The sequence below is a fragment of the Herpailurus yagouaroundi genome, unplaced genomic scaffold (genome assembly GCF_014898765.1).
Source record: "Herpailurus yagouaroundi ecotype Mexico unplaced genomic scaffold, PumYag 208, whole genome shotgun sequence".
Taxonomy (NCBI): domain Eukaryota; kingdom Metazoa; phylum Chordata; class Mammalia; order Carnivora; family Felidae; genus Herpailurus; species Herpailurus yagouaroundi.
In genome coordinates, this window is record NW_024412439.1 from 9,449,411 (window position 1) to 9,471,581 (window position 22,171).

Below are 22,171 nucleotides of genomic sequence, written 5' to 3' on the forward strand. Positions count from 1 at the left end.
AGGGAAGACCCTGTGGACAGAGCAGCTCTGACCCCAGGCTCCCCGGCCCCAATCGGGAGCAGCGCGTCCCCGGCAAAGGCAGGCGGACAGTTCCTAGTTCCACAGCATCAGTGATCTATGGATCTAGATCTCAGCTACGCCGCTCCTGTGACCCGAAATAAAGAGAACTGGTGTAGATGTGCGTGGGGAGGAGCTGGGTTTTAACTCGTTTGAAAAGACTCTAACTTGCTGAGGCTCTCAGAAGAGGAATTTGGGGAACTGAGTGTCCTCAGACTTCTCCACCTGCTCTCCGGCGGAGCCCTGCCAAGCGGCCGAGGAATGCAATGCCCTGCGTGTGCCCAGCCTCCCGAGGCTCATCCAGCTCGCTCATCCTGCTGGGGCACAGGTCCTGCAGCCGGGGTGGGTGGGGGTGAGCTCCTCGGGGAGGGAGAGCTCCGGGCTGCCGGCTCCCTCTCGCCGCACAGTTGGAGCCCCAGATAGCCGTGCGCTCAGAAGGAAGTCAGAGTCAAACACCGTGTGGCCTCCATCAACACGCAGGAAGCAAGTTGGGTCAGGGCTCCAGGCAGAGTTGGGTCTCCAGCAAGGAAGATGGCGGCCTGGATGTTCCCCGCGGTGGGTGGACCTCCCGAAAGAGCAGGAAAGAGGCAGGGAAGCTAGAGAGAAAGAGGGTCTCCCCCTGGGCCAGGAGGGATGGACCGGGGCCGGTTTGCTGGGACGGGCAGAGGGGAGCGTACAGACGCATTTTTTCTTTAAAGACTAAAAACCCAGGGTGCCTGGGTGGCTCAGGCAGTTAAGCTTCCGACTCCGGCTCGGGTCATGATCTCACAGTTCGGAGGTTCGAGCCCCGCGTCGGGCTCTGGGCCGACAGCTCAGAGCCTGGAGCCTGCTTCCGATTCTGTGTCTCCCTGTCTCTCTGTCCCTCTCCCCTTGCGCTCTGTCCCTCTCTGTCTCTAAAGGAAATAAATACACTTACAATAAAATCATAAAACCCTAACGAACCCGCATCTTTTTCCTGGAGGAAAGAAGTATTTTGCTTCCGTGTCTGTTTTAAAAGTTAGAAAAAGTAGCTGTGTGAATCTGGACGATCACTTCAGCTCTGTTGAGCCTCCTACCTGTGCAATGGGGAACGAAACCAGAGGATATTCTGTTACGATCCCTTTAATGTTTTTAACGTTTATTTATTTGTTTATTTGGGGAGGGAGGGGGGAGGGGCAGAGAGGGAGAGAGAGAAGCTCTGTTTTGACCCCATTTAGTGTGAAGGTCAGAGATACTCAAACCTTCCCAAGTCCTGCCCCAGACCTACTAGTCAGAGTCTCCAGGGAATGGGCCTGAGAATCTGTATTGTATTTTACTAATTATTTAATATTTTTTTAGAGAGGAGGAGACTGAAGTCTTATTTTTTTTTATTTAACTTTATTTTTTATTTTTTTTAATTTATATCCGAATTAGTTAGTATATAGTGAAGCAATGATTTCAGTAGATGCCTTAAAGCCTTATTTTTTTAATGTTTATTTTTTATTTCTTTTTGAAAGAGAGAGAGAGCACACAAGAAGGGAAGGGGCAGAGAGAGAGAGGGAGGGAGAGAGAGAATCCCAAGCAGGCTCTGAGCTGTCAGCAGAGCCCGACATGGGGCTCAAACCCATGAACTGCGAGGTCATGACCTGAGCCGAAGTCGGACGCCCAACCGACTGAACCACCCTGGCGCCCCAGCATTATTTATTTATGTACCCAGTTTTATTGAGATATAATTAACGTACAGCACGGTATGAGTTTAAGGGGTACAGCATAATGACTTGATGTGCATATATGTTGCAAAATGATGATTGCAGTGGGTTAATATTAAGCAGTTACCAAAAAATTCTCTTTTCCTTGTGATAAGAAATGTTCGGACCTACTCTCCTAGAGACTTTCTTTCTTTTTTTTTACACTTTTATGTATTTTTGAGAGAGAGAAAGACAGAGCACAGCAGGGGAGGGGCAGAGAGAGAGAGAGAAGACACAGAATCCCAAGCAGGCTCCAAGCTCCGAGCTGTCAGCACAGAGCCCGGTGCGGGGCTTGAACTCACAGACTGTGAGATCATGACTTGGGCCAAAGCTGGACGCTCACTCGACTGAGCCACCCGGGTGACCCTCCTGGCAACTTTCAAATATACCATACAGCGTGGTTGACCACAGTCACGCAGTATTTATTTACCTTACAGCTGGAAGCTTCTACCTTTCGACACCTTCGCCCGATCCCTCCCACCCCCAGCTGTGGCAACCCCAAATCTGATCTCTGTTCCCACGAGTTTGCTGAGGTTTCTGGATTCCACTTACGAACGAGATCATGTGCCATTCGTCTTTCCGTGTCTGGCTTAGTTCACCGGCATCTCTGTTTTAGTCGGTACCCTGATGAGTCTTCCCTCAAGAAAATTCAGGAATTGCTGTAGGGGACGGGACCTCTCTAAACTCCCCCTGCCCTATTTTGGAGAAAGGAACAGAGGAGAAGAGCCTGGGAGCACGGGCCTTTCAAGGGCTCTGCATTGTGAGGGACAGGAGCCCGCAATCCTGGGGTCTTTCCGTCACCTGTGGTGTCTCCCACCTGACCTGCCTTTCAGCAGCCCCGGGGTTCTGAGTCTCTTCGGGGGACTTGCTCACACATCCGGGCACGCAGAAGGGGTAGCAGGTGACGAGCAGGGAGCCTGCGGGGCTCTCTCCAGATCCAGGTTTCAGAAACAGGGGTTCTGGCTCGTCTCTGCCGCTGAACTTGAGCCAGGACTTGGCTTCTCTGAGCCCCCATTTCTTTACTGCTGAAGTAATCGATAGACTGTACTATTTACGGTAATCGGGGAACATCACCCGGGTCTAACCCTTAGGCTTGCCAACAGCATCCAGCGAGGCATCGATAGAAGGATGTTGAACAGTATAAAACTCTTCACCAGCGGCTCCCGGAGTGTGCACCATCGTGCGTGCGGGCTATTAACAGTCTTCCGTGAAAAGAAAAGCGTCTGTAGTCAGTGGAGGAAATGCCTGACTTAAACTGAATTCAACAGCCTTCAATCTAGGACTTCTCTGAGTCCTTTATGAATGCGCTGCGCTCCGCCAGGACCAAGGGGGCGTGTGGGGGGCTGGAGGGGGTAGGACTCAGACGTCCTCAGGCCGGTTTGTTTGGTGACACCCCGAAAATGGTGGAAACGGCTCTTTCTGCGTGTGTGAGGCGAGGCACACGTAAGGCGAAACGCGGCTCGCGAGCCTTAAGCGCGCTCACACCCTTGTGTGATGGCCATGACCTTCTCTCTCTCCAGGACGGTTTCGTCTTCCCGGCTGGCAACGCTGCTCGTTCAACTCCCGTCCCCCTCTGAGTCCTCTAGGGACCTCACGTAAGTGGGATCATACGATATTTGTCCCCTTTCAGTCAGCCCCGTGTCCCTGATGTTCATTGACGTTCGTAACATAGACCCAGAAGCGATGGCTAGAACATCTCTTGGGCGAGGGTTCTGCGGAACATGCTTTGGAAACGATGCTCTTTCTAGATCTGAGGGAGCCCTCTTAAGCGAGAAAATTTGCCAGGGACATTCCTGCCTTAAATGATTCGGTGGGAAGGCATCCGGGTCAGGCGTTAGTACTCCCGCGCCTCCCTGAGGAGGACCCCTGCGGTCCCTACTTTCGGCCATGGTTAATGAAGTGTGATGAACCAGATGAGCTTTTGAAGTAGGGGCGATTTAATGCCATCTCCCACTGCCCCTTTCAGCCTTTCCCACCTCAATCAGCAAACTGCTAACAGGGAAGTCAGGGCTGTTTCCTCTTCCACGTTCCTACGTTCCTACCACAGGCGTGGCTTCCCTTCCCTTCCACCATTGCAATTTCACCATCACTCCACCTTTTTTTTCCACAAAGAGAAGAGTAGTCACCTAGTTTATTCTAGGCCACAAAAGATGAGCCTCGGGGACAGCCCTGTTCTATGAGAGAGGAGTGATTTCCCACTTTCTTCTTCAAGAGCCGACTTCTCTCTCCCGTTAGGAATCTCCAGCTGCTGCTTGAATTTTAAATATAATAACCAGGTTTATACATGAGGCAAGCTTTGCCTGGTTCCCTTAGCAACGGCTCTAACTTTTACAGCCTGCTCGGAGCTCGTTCTAAAGGAACTTGTGGATTTCATGAAAATAACATCTCCATGATCCTGAAGGGAAGAAATTTTAACCTTTCAAAAGGATGGAAATCTAAAATTAAGCCACAAGGCAGAAGGAAACCCTTGGAGCCCCTAGAATAACCTTCATAAAGTCTCGCGCTAAAGACCAGAAGCTGTATTTGTGGGAAAAGTGTTTAGCCCTGGAAATTCTGTTTACTCTTGTTTAATGCATCCTTCTCAACAAACGGATAACAGGGAGGCGGCTGCTAAAGACAGACAGTTAGCAACAGTGCTAAACCATCGGATCGCCTGGGGACAAAGGAGACAGGAAAACTAAAAAAACCATGATGCACTGCGCTGTGACATTTCCGACAGACCCCCAATCAAAACGGCCAGAATAAAGTAAGCGTCCAGTTTTTGTAAAGATGAGCCTCCGTTACCTAGAAAACTTCACTGTTTTTGAAGAATCTGGTGTCAGCAGAGCCATTTATAATTGAAATGTCAAGCGCCATTATGTTTTGAATCAAAAAGCCTAGCAAGGCATTCAAAGATAGATTAAAAAATCTATCAGTTGGATGAATCACCACTGGTGTGTTCCCCAAGCAGGGGGAGCAGGGGAAGTCTTGGGTAAGACTAACTCTTAGATTTCCCAAATGTTGGGAAAACCACCATCTCAAACGCAAGGGTGGTCCTCTTGTGTAGACAGAAGCTGGGATTTTAACGCAGCGGCACCTTGCTGCATTCATTTAAGGAAACCCTCTAAAGGGTCTTTGATTCTGTCAACGTGTCCCCTGCTAGGGAAACGGGGGGCTTTGCTTCTCTGCATGGTAATGTAAACCAGTGTCTTCCCCAAGGGCAGGGGAAGACTGTATCAGGGCAGGGCCTCAAATTGTTTCTACTGGGACCGCGTGTGACGGACGTGGTCTTGTCCAAGACTGGGGACACTTATCAGAGGGTCCAGGAAAGATGTCTACAGGCTTATCTTCACTGCCAGCTGGCAGAGGTCCCCTAAAGGCAGACAGATAGGTATGACCTGAGTCAATCCTTAAAATTCCCCCAGGCCACATTATTCTAGAACAACCGTGTCATCTAGACTTTTGGAAATGTGCTGATTCCAGAATATTGCTCGGATGCCCTTTGGGGACAAAGAGCAGGACCACATTCTTCCGGGTGTGGGTGGGGTTTACCCAAAAAGGAATGGATGTTTCCATAAATGTCACCCTGGGGTCCCCGAAATAGGAACTTGGAAGGCGCCTTAGACTCTCCAAGGGAAAAACCATTTCTCGTTCTTGGAGCCTTGTGGTCTGAAAAGCCTAGACTCTAGGGAGGGTTTCCCCCAGTTACTCCCCCCCGTGGGAGATTAAGTTGAAATCTGCACGGGGGGACGTGACAAGGGCCACAGAAAGACACCAGGAGGGGACAGGGTTCCCAGTTCACATGCCGGACGCTGTGGTACAGTTGCATTCCCGATCAACAACAGATAATATTTTAGCATAAGTACATCCCAAATATTGCATGGTTCCTAATATTGCACAGGAAATACTTACACTGCAAAACCATTTGTTGTTTATTTGAAGTTGAAATTGTGTAGGCTCTTGTGCGAGGAGAACCCAGGAAAAGTCTGTGGTCAGGGAGGCGGTGATGGGGCGGGCGGGGCGGGGGCGCCCTGGGCTATTGGAATTTGGACATTAAAGGGCGATGTGATCTCCTGACCTGAAGTCTGTCACACTTGGGTTACAATTCCAACATGAGGCATCAGGGTTAAGGACTGAGATACCGTTATGTATAATAAAAATGTATGTTTGGTCTTTGACCCCATTTCTGGCACAGAGCTCTTAAATTTTTTTAATGTTTATTTATTTTTGAGACAGAGACAGGGCTCCAGGGGGGTAGGGGCAGGGAGGGAGGGAGACACAGAATCCGAAGCAGGCTGCAGGCTCCGAGCTGTCAGCACCACAGCCCAATGTGGGGCTGGAACCCATGAACCGTGAGATCATGACCTGAATCAAACTCGGAGGCTTAACGGACTGAGCCACCCAGGTGCCCCTGGCGTGGGGCTTCTTAAACTTCTAGGAATATCCTAAATGAAGGCAGCCATAAAAGGTGCCTTTTCTTTTGTTAATGAGGTGACTCTCCCGGGATACACCTGTGGGAGGGGGCCGGTTGCCAGGACAACCAGCCACGTGATTAGGGGGTTGGACCTTTCATCCCACCCCCACCTTCTGGGAAGGGAAAAGGGTTGGAGCTCGAATCCATTGCCAGAGGCCACTAATTTAATCAACCGTGACTCTCCTGACTGTGCAAGGAATCCGCTATAAAAACCCAAAAGGACGGCTTCTGAGACCTTCCAGGTTGGTGAACACGCGGAGATGCGGGGGAGGGGGTGGTGCCTGGAGAGGACACAAGCTCTGAGCCCCTTCCCCCGCATCCTGCCTGTCCCACTTCTTTCCCGCTGGCCCTGAATTACATCCTTTTATAATAAACCTAGGTAATCCGGCAAATCAGACGTTTCCCCGAGTTCTGTGAGCCTCTCCAGCAAATTAATCGAGCCCAAGGAGGGGGTCGTTGGAACCGCCCATCTCCAGCAGGTCCGGCAGAAGCGCAGGTGATAACCTGTAGTTGGAGACTGAGTTGAATTGTAGGAAACCCAGCTGGTGGGGGTGGGGGGTGGGGCCCCCCTCCCACCCCGATGTTGGAATTGGGTGCAGAACCCTCATAGGGGCGTTTCTACACAAGGGCCTCCCTGAGCCTCCGAATTATCACACAGGGTATTGACATGAAACTTACCCTGTTGTCTCTGGTTCAGCCGAGCCGCCCACGCTGAGAACACGGGATGTCAGGTGCCCACGTACCTACTAAAGACAGGCTCGGAACCGTCTGTGTGGAACTCCCTAAAGTGATCCAAGAAACTGGTGGGGGTCCCTCGGAGCATCAGCCACTGAAGATTGTGCAAGGGAAACTGAGGCGTGCACAGGAGACTGGATAGGGAAGGCTTTCCCTGAGTCATCCGCCCTGAGGTGCAAAGGAAGGGAGGGGGGAGCCCCGCGAAAGGGACCTTCAAGTACTTGGAGAGCCTGGCTTCGTCCCAGGGGGTGGCCTCATGCCGGAGCCTGCCACACCTGGAAAGTAAAGGGGCTCAGGACAGCTGCAGTTCCACTGAGAGACCGGACACAGGTGCAGGGACCTTCCGGTGGTCCCTGTGTGCCCATGGAAAGTGGCCAGGCTTATGTTATTTGAATAGGGCCTCCATGAAGAAGCGAAAAAGAATGATGCTGAGTAGACGTGGCCCACTTAGAGCCCAACTGTGTGTGGTGCCATTTATATGAAATTCTAGAAAGCCTCATATTATCTACAGTGCGCTAGAGAGCTGGTCAGGGTTCCCCCGGGGAGGTTGGGGAGGGTCGAGAGAGAGGAATCGCCAAAGGTCATGAGGAAATTTGGGGGAGTGATGGAATGTTCATTATCTTGATTTTGGTTCCTAGGGCTCCTTCAGAAGTGAAAACTTATTTGGACGCCTGGGGGGTGGCTCCTTCTGCTCAGCATCCGCCTCTTGATTTCGGCTCAGGTCATGATCTCACGCTGCTTCGGGAGTTCGAGCCTCGCATGGGGCTCTCTGCTTAGGATTCTCTCTCTCCTTCTCTCGGCCCCAACCCCATTCTCTCTCTCTCTCTCTCAAAAGAAAATAAACTTAAAAAATAAAACTTAAAAACTTAAAAAAAGTCAAAACTTATAATGAACTCTAAATACGTGCAATCTGTTGTATGCCGGCTACACATATCCAGATACAGTTGTTGAACCAAAAAAGGACTCCAGGATAAGAGAATCTTCTGCGGAGAGCCCGTCTACTCCAGCAGAAAGAGGTTGGATACAGAAGCTAGTGGGGAAGAGGGCTGACTTAGCCCTGAGTGGTGAGCCAGGTGGATCATTATCCAGACCACAAAGTAGTGCTGTGGGCTGTCCCCAGTGGGAGGCTCTCTGGGGAAGTCATAAAAGAACCCCTTGTCACAAGGAGCCAGAATGTGACCAGCTGCCACATGCAGAGAGCGTTCAAGCCAAGAAAAACTTGCCCTGCCCCTCATTCCCCATGCTATCCTCAGCCCTAATTCTACAAGAGCCTGAGGCAGTGAAAGTGAGGAGCGAAATCAGGGGGACCCCCCCCCACCTCGGTGACCCCTTCCCTGTTGCAAATTTCCAAACCTGGGGCAGGGGAGATCAGAGAGATCAGATGGCTGAGAGATCAGAGTTCTTTTCTCTCTCTTTTTTTTTAATGTTTATTTAATTTTGAGAGAGAGAAAAACAGAGCACGAGCAAGGGAGGGGCAGAGAGAGAGGGAGACACAGAATCGGAAGCAGGCTCCAGGCTCCCAGCTGTTAGCCCAGAGCCTGACGCGGGACTCGAACTCCTGAATCGTGAGCCAAAGTCGGATGCTCAACCCACGGAGCCATCCAGGCACCCTGAGATCGGTGTTCTCATGCAAAATTTGATTTCAGAGTTTCTCAATTCCTGAGAGACTCTGGTGTGGGAAAGATAAAATCGTTTCCTGTTTACGTACCAATGAGTCCGGCTCACTCAATAACCAGTTGTGTTTGATCGTGCAGAGTCTGTCTACCTGGTCTATCCTACCTCCCGAGGGCCAAACAATCTGCTGATTTTTCTTCATTAACTCCATGGGAGATGAAGAAAAACAGAGCCTACATGGGGATCTTGTCAGCTAAAGGGGTCTTGCGGGAAGACGACAAGACGTTTTCGGAGGGGATGTGGTGAAGTGGTCGAGAGCATGGACTCTTAAGGCGGGACTGCCTGGATGGGAATCCTGGTTGTAGGATTTCAGGCGACACCCACCATAAGAAACACCTTAGGCTAAGTTGCATTGTAGTAGAGAACATCTCCGAACACTCAGTGGCTCAGGAAAACAAAGCTTTGTTTCTTGCTCATATCACATGTGCATTCCGGGGTGACTTTGGGTCTTCCCCCTGGGACGGGACTGAAGGAATGTTTCTTATCGGGAACACTGCTGGCATCGGGGCAGCCGGGAAAGGGTGGTTAAGGATGGATCCATTTAATGGCTCTTAAGGCTCGTTCTTGAAAATGGCGTATGTTACTCTCTGCAAACACTTCCTTGGCTAAGCTTGGTGTCAGTGTGGTGGGGGAGACAGAATTCTCCCACAAGGAGTAGAAGGCAGAGACTATTTGAGACGATCCCAGCAATCTGTTGCGATACCTACCTGTGCAAAACGCTTAAAACAGTGCTTGATGAGGCGGTGTAAGTGCTAGGAAAGGACTGTTACCAGTATCTCCTTTTCCTCTTGACTATCTTGGTGGTTTTCCTAAGGAGGCCGGCTGCTCTCAGACACTCAGTCCGTATGTCAACCGCCCAATTCTGCAAGAACCACCAAAACAGCAGAGCCGAACCCTAACCGAGAGGTTGCTGGAATCCGGGTCCCAGAGCCTGATTCGGGGTCCGATGGAAACAGTCCGGTGAAGAGGCGGAAACCGAGCTGTTCTGCTGGGCCACTGTCTGCAAGTCTTGCCCTGAAAGACAGGCGTCAAGGTACCAGGCGATGATTTCTCAGTTATTTCAGGAGGCGTAGGACTCCGCAGTGTTATTCTTGTCTCCAGGCAGACACAATGCCTCCAACTGCTGTCAAGTGTTTACGCCACGGGGGGTGGGAGGGAGTGCTGCTGGGGGCCGCACCATCGGGGCTCAGTCACTGGCCCATGGGTTTCCAGAAGCATCGCGGGATCCGCGCCGCCCCATCGGGCAGGCTGGCACAGAAGGCTTCCCGGTGGGCGTCAGATTTGGGGTTTTCAACGGGGTCGTCAGAGTCTGGGGCTGGAGGCTGTCACGGAATGGTAGGCAGCAAGGGGATTCTTGCCTGTTTTGGAGCCTCCAGGCTGCTTCGGGCGCGGGACAGGGGCCACTCCTGGGTCTCAAAGACTCTTCTCGGGCCTCAGAGCATTTCAGAACCCTCCCATCTAGAGGGTGCAAGGGCAGATACGCTGCCTGTTACAAGTGGGAAACCGAGGCAGGCGAGTTGCCTGCAAAAGAGGGATAGAGACACTGAACCCACGTCAGTCCTTAGGAGGACGGCTTTACCTTTGTTCCCTTCTGGTGGCTCAAAAACCATCCTGGCATGCTCACAGTACAGCTACCTTCTGTCTCATTTTACCGCGTTTCTGCTTACCGGTTGGCCAAGGGCTTTGGGCCGTACGGACGAGGGTTGAAGTCTTGTCCTGTGGCTTGCGAGCGCCAGGAAGTTCACAATTGTCCATGAGGCAAGGCTGCGAGCTTCTGCAGGTGGATTCCAGCCGGGCTTTGGAGGGTGGCGTCCCCCAAAAAGATTTACGCAAGTCCTAACGCCCGTACCTGCAAATGTGAACTTCTGTGAACTTCGGGTCTTTGTAGGTGTGATCGAGTGGGGGGGGGGGTCATACTGAAGCAGGGTGAGCCCCCATCCAAGGACTGGGGAGAGTCGGACACAGACGCAGGTATGGAGGAAGAACACCATGTGACAACAGAGGCAGAGGTTGGAGTGATGGGTCTACAGGCCAGGGAACTCCCACCATTCCTGGCAGCCACCAGAAGCCAGGAGCGGGCATGCAGGGATCCTCCCGTAGAGCTTTTGGGGCGAGCACAGCCCTGCTGAACCCCTGATTTCAGACGTTGAGCCTCCATAGCCACGAGAGAACAAATCCCTGTCCACGTAAGCCACCCAGCTCGTGGTGGTAATTTATCATCAGCCCCGGGAAACCAGTGTAGATGGGTCGGACTCCGAGATGCAGAAAAGGACTGCACGCGGTTCCTCTAGTGATTCTAACGACTTTCGGACGCATATGGTGCCCTCATGGAATAATTAGTAATTGGATGTGGCTGGAGGCAAGGCGGTAGAACGGAGGGAGCCTGGGATGGTGGGAGATGGTGGAAATACGGGCTGGGGCCTCACGCGCAAGGTTAAGGAGTTCAGCCTTCGTCTTGTATGAGACGGGAAGCCATTAGCATTTTTGATCAGAGTCGAACTGTCCCTAGTGACTTACTTTTGTTAATCAGGGGGTAAGAAATTGCCTTCCCAGTATGGCACTGGATTTTTTTTCTCCCCCTTCCTCCTCACTAGTTTGGGCCGCAGTCATGTCAGACGGTGCTGGGCTTAGTGCCACAGGAAGGATGACCCAAAGGTAGGGAACAGGGTCTAATCTCCTTTGCATCCTTACCCCGCAGAGTAGGTAACACGGATTATTTAGGACGTCGGCAGCAAGTGACGGAAACAGTTTCCTTAGGCAACCCGGCAATGCATTGGTTCGCAAGACGGGGGCAGAAAACAAGGGGGCATGTGATTTTGCTAGCGCTGCTGGGACACTGTGACGTAGAATGAGAAATAGACATTTGGTCTTCTTCCCAGTTCCTGGCACAAAGCTCCAAAAACCCTTGGATTTACCTAAGGGATGAGAGCCATAAAACGTGCCTTGTTACGGTCAAGAGGCGTCTTCTGGAAAGCTCCTAGGCCACCTCAGGATGGGGACTGGTTGCCAGGACAACCAGTGGTGGGATTAGAGGGCGGGAGCTTTGGGGACGAGGGTGGGGCTGGAGGTTGAATCAATTGCCAGAGACCCAAGATTTCGTCAATTGTGACAGCGTAATGTAGCCTCCGTATATACCCCAAAGGAGGGGCTTCGGAGCCCTTGGGCACTTGGGGGGGGGTGCACTTAGGGCATGGAAGCTTTGAGCCCCTTCCCCATACTCCACCCTCTGGATCCCATCTACCTGCTGTGTTCCTGAGCTAGGTCCTTGTATAACAAACCAGTCATCTAGTAAATAAAAGGTTTCTCCAGTTCCGTGAGCCGCTCCGGCAAATCACTCAAGCCCAAGGGGAGGTCATCAGAACCTCCGATCTCCAGCAGGCCGTTCGTTCGGAAGCACAGGTGACAACCCGGACTTGGAGTTGGTGCCCGAGGGCACACCATCGGGACGGAGCCCTTGAGCTGGGGGGGCTCTAATGTGGACAGTGCCAGAACTGAGCCGAGTCCTACGATGCCCAGTTGGTGCCTGAGAAGTGCTTGGTGGGAGAGAACCCCCCCCCCCACCGCATCTGGAGTCAGAGGTGCATGAGTGCGGTAGCCGTGAGAGAGTCAAAGAGAAACACAGGAATAGGCTTCCTTCTCAGAGACCCCAACAAATGACCACAAACCAGGTGGCATAGAACCTCAGACACTCCTCTCTCACAGTCCCGAACGTTAGAAGTCTGAAGTCAAGGCGTCAGCAAGGCTAGTTTCTTCCAGAGTGTGTCTCTCTCTCTCTCTCAAAAACAAATAAACCTTTAAAAAACATTTTTTTTAAGGTTCGGGAAATAACAGGTACCTGTACACCTGTAATTAACATGACGTTGGATGTTACCTAGACTTCAATGATCAAAATTAAAAAAAAAAAACAACAAGAAAAAAAGCAGGTGACCAGCATCAGTCTGAAAGAAAATCACTCTTTTTGTGCAAAGCTTGGTATCTCCTTCTAGAACAGGTGGGGTGGAATCTGTTGGTTTCCCTATCTTGCTTTTATTCTCCTTCCCTTTGGTAACAACACCGCCATGTTCCTTTAGGGTAATCCCCCCACTACCTCCGTTCCAGCCCTGGGGGGGCCGGGGTGGTCTCCTGAAAAGCCCGGACTGGCCATCAGCACAGTCCATCATCCCCTTGGCCACAGTGATTGGCACCGAGAACGGCCTCCGGTGTGTCTGGCACGTCCTCATTGCTAGACTTTTTCTGGAACCACTGGTACAGAGAAGCGTTCTTTTCCGCGGGGGTTGCTTGGTAGGATGTGAGGCTTCCAGGGACCATCTGTACCCCTGCCTGGGACAGCCTGCCTCCGAAAGGAACCAAGACGGAAGAAAGCAGGGCTGAGACACAGAATCTGCGGCCTGGTGACATATTTGTGGCAAATGGATCTCCCACCAGACTGAGGGAGAGGTTTACAGGGGTCATCAGAGTGGAGTTGTTTGCTGCTGACCTGTGATAACGGAGGAATGAGACCAGGCCCCGTTCATCCATTTATCCACCTGTCTGTCCAACAAATCCTTATCAAGGATCTACAAAGATCCAGGCTCTTTGCTAGTTTCAAGAATGAGTTCAAATAAATACAGTAAGACAGAAGCCCCATCTTCAGGGCCTTCCTTGGCAACGAGGAATGCTAAAGGCGTGTTTCCAAATTATAATGTGGAATGGAGGGGCATTCCCAGAGGAGGAACTTCTTGAATAAGGTAAAAACTATAAAGGGACAAGGGGACAGGCCAAAAATTGCACCGTTGTAGAAGATGAGAAGTCTGACGGGGGAATCAGGCAGCCTTGAACACTGGGTTCAGAGGTAGCTGGGGTGGTGCAGTTGGTTGAGCATCTGACTTTGCCTCTGCGTGTGATCCGGAGGTTCGTGAGTTCGAGCCCCGCGTCAGGCTCCGGGCTGACAGCTCAGAGCCTGGGGCCTGTTTTGGATTCTGTGTCTCCTTTTCTCTCTCTGCCCCTCCCCCACTCGCACTCTGTAGATCTCTCAAAAATAAATAAAACCTTAAAAAAATAAAAAAGAAAGAAAGAAAGCTGGGTTCCGAGACAAGTATTGGAAGGCCAATGGAAGCCAGTGGAAGACAGTAACTATTTATTTATTTATTTATTTATTTATTTATTTATTATTTTACTGTTTACTTATTCCTAGAGAGAGAGAGAGACAAAGCATGAGCAGGGGAGGGACAGAGAGAGAGGGAGATGCAGAATCTGAAGCAGGGTTCAGGCTGTGTGCTGACAGCTCGAGTGGGGCTGGAGCTCACGAGCCATGAGATCTTGACCTGAGCTGAAGTTGGACACTCAACCGCCTGAGCCACCCAGGTGCCCCATAACTTTTTGATTTTAAAACAGGAGCCCCGCACAGTATCTCCACGAAAGCAATCACAGTGTAGAACGTGGTTGGAAGGGCAGGAGGCAGAATGTGGGAGCGGTTTTCCAGGTAAGACGTGACAAGGTCCCGAGTAGGGGAATGTTCTGGTTATTAATTGCTGCGTTAACAAATGACCCCAAAACTTGATGGCTTAAGAAAAAGAAACAGAACCCGATGGCTAATAACAACAGTTTTATTTATCTTCCAGTTGGAGAGATCAGGAGTTCGGGCTCAGCTACAGGTGCACACATAGGTCAGCCCAGGGCTCAGCTGGATGGTCCTCCTGTCCCACGTAACACCAGCCCGGGTCATTCGGGGGGATTCAGCTAGTAGGCCTGGAGGGTCCGGAGCATCCAAGATGGCTTCACTCTTGGGTTTGATCTCTTTGGCGGGAAAGGCTGGAAGGCTGATGTCTGTTGGTCCCCTCCCCCTCTTCATGGGGTCTGTTCAGCAGAACACAGCTGTAAGCGTGTGAGTTTTAAGAGACAGGAAGTGAACATGGTCTGCCTCTTAAACCCTGGGTGTGGAGAGTAGCACAGTATCCCTTCTACCCTACTCTGTTGGTTCAAGTGGCACAGAGTGGGGACAGCTCGGAGCCCGGGGCCCGCTTCGGATTCTGTGTCTCCCTCTCTCTCTGCCCCTCCCCTGCTCCCACTCTGTCTCCCTCTGTCTCTCACAAAATAACAAAAAAAATGTTTTTAATAAAAACAAGTGGGGACATGTATTTTGTATCTCAGTGGGAGCGTTGTCTACTCCACTGATACCGAGGCCTCTGATGCACCCACCAACACACTCAGCTTGCTTCCCGCACGAGTGTTTCCTGGAGAACCTCTCCACTGACCCCTATTTTAAAGAAACAGAGGGGCGCCTGGGCGGCTCAGTCCGTGGAGTGTCCGACTCTTGATTTCAGCTGGAGTCATGATCCCTGGGTCATTGGATTGAGCCCCAAGTCAGGCTCTGCGCTGAGTGTGGAGTCTGCTTAGGATCCCCCCCCCTTCTCTCTCTCTCTCTCTCTTTCTCTGCGCCCTCTCCCACACTCATGTGCTCCCTCTCTCTGAAATAAATTTTTGGGGCACCTGGGTGGCTCAGTCGGTTGAGCGTCCAACTTCGGCTCGGGTGGTGATCTCATGGTTCATGGGTTCGAGCCCCCCATTGGGCTCTCTGCTGATCGTTCAGAGCCTGGAGCCTGCTTCAGATTCTGTCTGCCCCTTCCCTGCTTGCACTCCGTCTCTCTCAAAAATAATTAAACATTAAAAAAATTTTTTTAATAAAAATAGATAAAGTTTTAAAAGATTTAAAGAAATCGACATTTCTGGCATTAAGAAACCATTTGGGGGCTTTTGGAAATTCAGATCAGTTTTATTTCAAGGTAGACTCAAATGCCCATGATACATTATTGAGTTAAAAAAATAATAATAAAATAAAAGCAGGGGCGCCTGGGTGGCGCAGTCGGTTAAGCGTCCGACTTCAGCCAGGTCACGATCTCGCGGTCCGGGAGTTCGAGCCCCGCATCAGGCTCTGGGCTGATGGCTCAGAGCCTGGAGCCTGTTTCCGATTCTGTGTCTCCCTCTCTCTCTGCCCCTCCCCCGTTCATGCTCTGTCTCTCTCTGTCCCAAAAATAAATAAAAACGTTGAAAAAAAAATTAAAAAAAAAAAAAAAGAGTCTCCTCAGAAGTGACTCTGGTCACTTCTGCTCACAGTTCATTGGTCAGACAAGTCCATGGCTAAGCCTGACACGTTAGGGTAAGGGCGTGCATTCCCTGTGGGCAGGAATACAAAATACTCTCACAGAATCTACTGACCCGTAGCGATTACTCCTGAGGTCCTAGAGCAGGGGGCGTGAAAGAGAGGTGAATTTTCACTTTCTTTTTTTTTTTTTTTTTAAGATTTTTAAAAATGTTTCTATTTATGTTGAAGGGGGGAGGAAGGGGCAGAGAGAGAGAAGGAGAGAGAGAATCCCAAGCAGGCTCCAGGCCGTCAGCACAGAGCCCGACTCAGGGCTCGAACTCACGAACCCGGGAGATCACGACCTGAGCTGAAATCAAGAGTCGGACACTTAACCGACTGAGCCATGCACACGCCCCGACTTTCTACACTTGTATATTATTTTAATGTCTTTCAAAAAGCATGCGTAAGTTTTGTAATTAAAAATACCTTTTAGCTACCTTCTTTCTTTTTGACTTTGTATTGTGGAAAAATTCAAACGTAGACAAAAGCAGAGAGGAATTGTATGATGAACTGGGCTCAGGCCACTATGACCTGGCACCCAGCTTGCAGGGATTCCTAACTCAGAGACAGTCTTGCTTCAATAATAACCACCCACTCCTCCCGGGTTATTTTGAATAAGTTGCAACATCGTATTATTGTGTCTTAAATATTTAAGTATGTATCTGTAGATTGCTTTTACAAATAACCACGGTATTATTATCATGCCTAAAAAATTAGCAATAACTGCTTTCTATCATCAAACATCCAACCAGTGTTCATTTTTTCCCAATTGTTTTATACACACACACACACACACACACACACACACATATAAAACATAGGGGCGCCTGGGTGGCTCAGTCAGTTAAGCATCCAACTTCGGCTCAGGTCATGGTCAGGTCAGGTCAGGATCTCGTGGTTTGTGGGTTCGAGCCCCGCATCAGGCTCTGTGCTGACAGCTCAGAGCCTGGAGTCTGCTTCAGATTCCGTGTCTCCCTCTCTCTCTGACCCTCCCCTGCTCATACTCTGTCTCTCTCTCTCTCTTTCTCTAAAAAATAAAATAGGGGCACCTGGGTGGCTCAGTTGGTTGAGCGTCTGATTCGGCTCAGGTCACGATCTCACAGTTTGTGGGTTCGAGCCCCCCATGTCGGGCTCTGTGCTGACAGCTTGGAGCCTGGAGCCTGCTTCAGATTCCGTGTCTCCCTCTCTCTCTGTCCCTCCCCTGCTCATGCTCTGTCTCTCTCTGTCAAAAATAAATAAAAATGTTTGAAAAAGTTAAAAAAAGACATATATTTTTAAACATATATATGATATATATATACATGTTAACATATGTATATAGTTAACATATATATATATATATAACATATGATACACATATGTTATATATATATATATTTGCGCAGTTTGTTTGACCAAGTTCCAAATAAGGTCCATACGTTAGGTTTGCTGATACATTTCGTCTCTTGATTTTGACCTACAGATCTCTCTTATAACCTCCCTCTCTCCCTTCTTTTTAATATCCTTGCAATTTATTGTTGAAGAAACTGGGTTCCTTGTCCTGTAAAATTTCCCGAACTTTTCAGATTGCTCTCCCCTGGTGATGTTTAACATGTGTGTCTGTTCTCTGGATTTGCCGTCAATCAGCAGTAGGGTCTAGAGGCTTGATTGGATTTAGGTTTGGTTGTGTATGTGTGTATATATTATGTTGGCTTATATACTTGCACCAGGAGACAAAAGTTCATTTGCTTTTCTTCTTGTGACTTAGCAAACGCTTCATGATGATTGCCTAGATCCATTATTTTCAGGGGTTATAAAGCTATTCCAATTTCAATTCTACCTTTTCTCTGTCATTTATTCGCTGCAGTAACTTCTGTAGTGAAAGCCCTTCCCTTGTCAATTCTTGGGCTGTCCCCAAGGTGCAGTTCATATAAGGAAAGGCAAGCCTAACACTTAACTTTTTTTTTTTAAATCTCTATTTGCCTGTTTCCAAAATCATGACATTGCTCGGTTAGTGTCTTCACAGCCAACCCAATAATTCACTTTTTGCTGTTGTTTTAACCACGATGAACGCATGTATTTAAACCTATTTGCCATGTTTCGATTTATTGTTACTTTTATCAGTGTGCCTGATAAATTAAATGGTCTTTGGCCAGAGGGAGCTCCTTCCAGCAAGCTTCTGAGAAGGACCGGGCTCAGCCATTGATATTTTGTTTCCAAGTTCATGTCCTATATTCCTGCCGCCCCCCTGCGCTGGGCCATTTCTCCAAGGAGCCCTGGTTTGGTTAATGGGACATAGTATTATTTACCACAATTTGTAGCCCCTAGGGGTACTCATTGTTTCTAGGCCTTTTTAAGTGGGCAGAGCCAGGAAATACAGTTGACCTTTGAAGGATGCCGAGGGTTAGGGGACACCCAACCCCCTCACAGTTGAAAATCCACATGTAACTTTTGACCCCCAAAAAAGGTAACTCTGCTGATAGCCTACTGTTGACAGGAAGCCTTACCAATAACAGTTAGCGAACACATACATTGTATGTTCCGTGTATTGTATGCTGTATTCTTGCAATAAAGTCAGCTAGAGAGAAGAAAATGTTGAGATGTAAAGAAGAGAAAACACATTTAACAGAGCTGTGCTGCATTTATTGAGAAATTCCACATACAGGCGGATCCGTGCCGTCCAAACCGCATCCATCGTTCGAGGGTCGGCTGTAGTTTTTTTAATGTTTTTATTTTATTTTTAAGATAGAGGGAGCGGGGGCGAGGGGGGGAGGGTGTTGCAGAAAGAGAGGAGGACCGAGGGTCCGGAGCAGGCTCAGTGCTCACAGCACAGAGCCCGATGCAGGACTGGAACTCGGGAACCTAACTGTGAGATCATGACCTGAGCCGAAGTGCGATGCTTACCCGCCTGAGCCCCCCAGGTGCGCCCCCCCGCCCCTGGTCAGCTACGTTTTTTTAATGACAGAATATTATCAATTCTTGCCAAGACTTCTGATTCAAAGTCGGTATTACAAAGCTTTTACTTAGCCTCATCTATCTTACACTATGTCCCTGCTTTCTCCTACCCAGAAATCCTGGTTATGGACAATATAACAGAACTGCCCTTTCGCTTCCTCCCACAGCATGCACACAGCAGGATGAATCACCGACACTACCACCGACAGTGGCTCAAGATTCCTTTCCTTTCCTTTCTTTTTTTTTCTTTCCTTTTTCTCTTGCTTCCTTTTCTTTTCTTTCTCTCCTTTTTTTCTCTTTCTTTTCTTTTTTTCTTTCCTTCCTTCCTTCCCTTCCTTCCTTCCTGCTTTTTTTTTCTTTTTTCTTTTTTTTTTTTTGGCAGTTCTTTCATTTTTAGGCTATCCCGCTAGGAATGTACACTCAAGTTTCTATGCTTCCAACTCACTAGGAATAGCTTTTCTCTGTGTGGTTATGACTCAGTTTGGACAGAGAGTCAGGTTAATTTCTTTTATCTCCTTTAGATTTTTTAGTGGTGATCCTTTCCTAAAACTTCAGTTTCCGGGGGCACCGAGGTGGCTCAGTCAGTTAAGCGTCAGACTTCAGCTCAGGTCATGATCTCACGGTTCACGAGTTTGAGCCCCGCGTCGGGCTCTGCGCTGACAGCTTGGAGCCTGGAGCCTGCTTCGGATTCTGTGTCTCCCTCTCTCTCTGCCCCTCCCCAGCTCATGCCCTGTCTCTCTAAAAAAGGAGTAATCATTTAAAAAAAATTTTTTTAAATGACACACCCTTTCTTACAATCTACTTTTTTCTTAAGTTTATTTATTTTGAGAGAGAGAGAGAGTGTGTGAGGGAGGGAGGGGCCGAGAGAGAATCCCAAGCAGGCTCCACCCTGTCAGCGCAGAGCCCCACGCAGGGCTCGAACCCACAAACGGTGAGATCGTGACCTGAACTGAGATCGAGAGTCGGACGCTTAATCGACTGAGCCACCCAGGCGCCCCCACCCTTTCTTCCATTCTAAGCATAGTCTCCTCCACTTTGCTCTTTTCATTGGCAGTAACTCCAAAGCAGAATTTTCCTTAGAACCTGGGAAAAGGGGTTCCTACCCTGGGTCCCTGCTGCAGATCCCATGCTTTAGAGGGGACCCTCCCGCCTCCATTTCTCAAACACGAGCAACACAGTCACTGAAGAAGCCCGGCCCCCAGTACTCAGCACTGGCACAGTAGAGCGTGATGCGGGACCCAGAGCACACTGTCTCAAAGCCAACACCGTGCAAGCCCCGGGGAGACGCTTCTCCTGCCTCTCGCTCGGTGGCCTTGAGCAACCGTGACTGTGCCTGACGTCTGGACCGCCTGTGGGCTGTGCTCCCACCCCAGGTGGGAGGGGGATCGACATAGCTTTGAAGTATGGCAACGGTGTGAGCCAGGCGAATGCTCAGGTTGGAGCAAAGGCAGATAAACGAAGGCCCCAGATCCCCCGAGAACAATCTGACTCCCCCTCGCGCACTGAAATAGACCCGCGCAGCCGTGCCCGGGGGCGCCTGTTTCTCTACAGCTTTGCCAAGACTGTGTTGTCAGATGTTCGGGTTTGGGCCAATCGGATAGGTTGGAAAGAAGATCTGTGTAGTTGGTTAATTTTTATCGTCCTTGTTAGGAACGAGTTTGAGCATTTTTTCACAGCATCGGGGACCATTTCATTTCCTTTTCCGTAACTTATACGTTCATGTCTCTAGCCTGTTTTTCTGTGGTGGGCCTGGGTATTTCCTTCTCTACTTTCAGAAGCTCCTAAAAGGGATAGTGAAGCTTTGTGTCTGCGAGCACCTGCAATCCTTGTCTAGACTGCACTCTGGATTCGATTTGGGGAATTCAACAAAACATAAGGCATCATCCGTGCCCCCAAAGAGCTTAAAAAATTAACTAACAACGCAATACATGAGCAACTCTGTAAAGCAGTAGGGAAAGAGAGATCTCACCAGAGGACGGCATTAACTGCCAGATACAATGACCCCAGAAATTCAGAGAGGGGGAGTGATCGGGGTCTGGTGCCCAAAAGGCCTTAAAAGGGGTGGTTGGTTCTCAGTTGGGTCTTCAGGAACAAATTGGAAACATACCAGAGAAAGTTGAAGGTAGAAATCCAGCTCCTAGTGGGGAGGGCGTTGAAAGCTGGGTGGAAAGTGTGGGCTTCTTGTGTAGACCACAGGACCCCAGACCACAGGACCCCAGGAGGAGGAGAAAGACGTGTCCTAAGATAGCAGATGAGAGAATACAGGCCATTGACCCGGAGGCCTGAGACACTTACACCAGCAACCCTCCTCCACATAACCCAGCACCATGGAGGGGGGAGAGAGAAAGAGAGAGAGAAGCAGCAGGTTTGGAGGAGGGTGGTGGTCTGGAAGACGGAACATTACCTAAAAGGACTAATTTTTTTTAAGATTAAAAAAATTTTTAAGTACAGTCCACCCCTCCGCTCCCCCAACGAGGCTCAAACTTACAACCCCAAGATCAAGAGTTCCATGGTCTGCTGACTGAGCCAGCCAGGTGCCCTGTGAAAGCACTATCTATCTATCTATTTATTTATTTAAGTGTTTATTTCTTTTTTCTTTTTTTTTTTTTAACGTTTATTTATTTTTTTGGGACAGAGAGAGACAGAGCATGAATGGGGGAGGGGCAGAGAGAGAGGGAGACACAGAATCGGAAACAGGCTCCAGGCTCCGAGCCATCAGCCCAGAGCCCGACGCGGGGCCCGAACTCACGGACCCCGAGATCGTGACCTGGCTGAAGTCGGACGCTTAACCGACTGCGCCACCCAGGCGCCCCAGTGTTTATTTCTTTTTAAGAGAGAGAGAGAGAGAGAGAACGAGCAGGGGAGGGGCAGAGAGAGAGGGAGACACAGAATCCGAAGCAGGCTCCAGGCTCCGAGCTGTCAGCACAGAGCCCGATTCGGGGCTCGAACTCACGAGGCGTGAGATCATGACCTGAGCCGAAGACGGCTGCCTAACCGCTTAACTGGCTGAGCCAGCCAGGTGCCTGTGTGAAGGCACTATTTCAATAATCAGATCAGACAGAGGGTTCCCAACGAGGGCTAGCCATCATCATTCGGGGATCATAAGGGCGTGAGCAAAGAACGAATGACCGATGGGCCACCGTCCTTGGCAGTAATGGTAAAGCTCTGAGGGGCGGGCAAGCCCAGTGCCCTGCGCTCTCCTGCTGAAGGCCATGAGCATCCACTGCCTGGACCCACGCTTTCCCCCAGCAGGAACCGGCCGCCTCTGGTCTGACAAACAGATTCCTTGGCTGTGTTTCTGTGACAGTTATAACTGAGGAATTCGGCTTATTTTGGGTGAAATCCCTGGAAGTCCAAGTTCAGATCTCAGTCTGGGCAATGCAGCCACATTTTCCAATGAGTAACTCCGTCCAATATAACTCCTGGCAGGGCGACCCTATCCGTCGCTGGGAGAATGTGCCGTCATGCGCAGTAAATAGCAAGACCACGGTG

The 22,171-nt window shown here is 49.9% G+C and overlaps 1 long non-coding RNA gene across 1 annotated transcript in view; it reads left to right on the forward strand.

Moving 5' to 3' along the window:
- LOC121015769 (uncharacterized) overlaps positions 1-3,456 on the forward strand; it is a 41,601-nt gene extending 38,145 nt beyond the window's left edge. The window contains exon 5 of the long non-coding RNA XR_005783955.1: positions 3,284-3,456. This is a non-coding gene — a long non-coding RNA (uncharacterized LOC121015769). The remainder of the gene's footprint in view (positions 1-3,283) is intronic.
- The last annotated feature ends 18,715 nt before the right edge of the window (positions 3,457-22,171 follow it).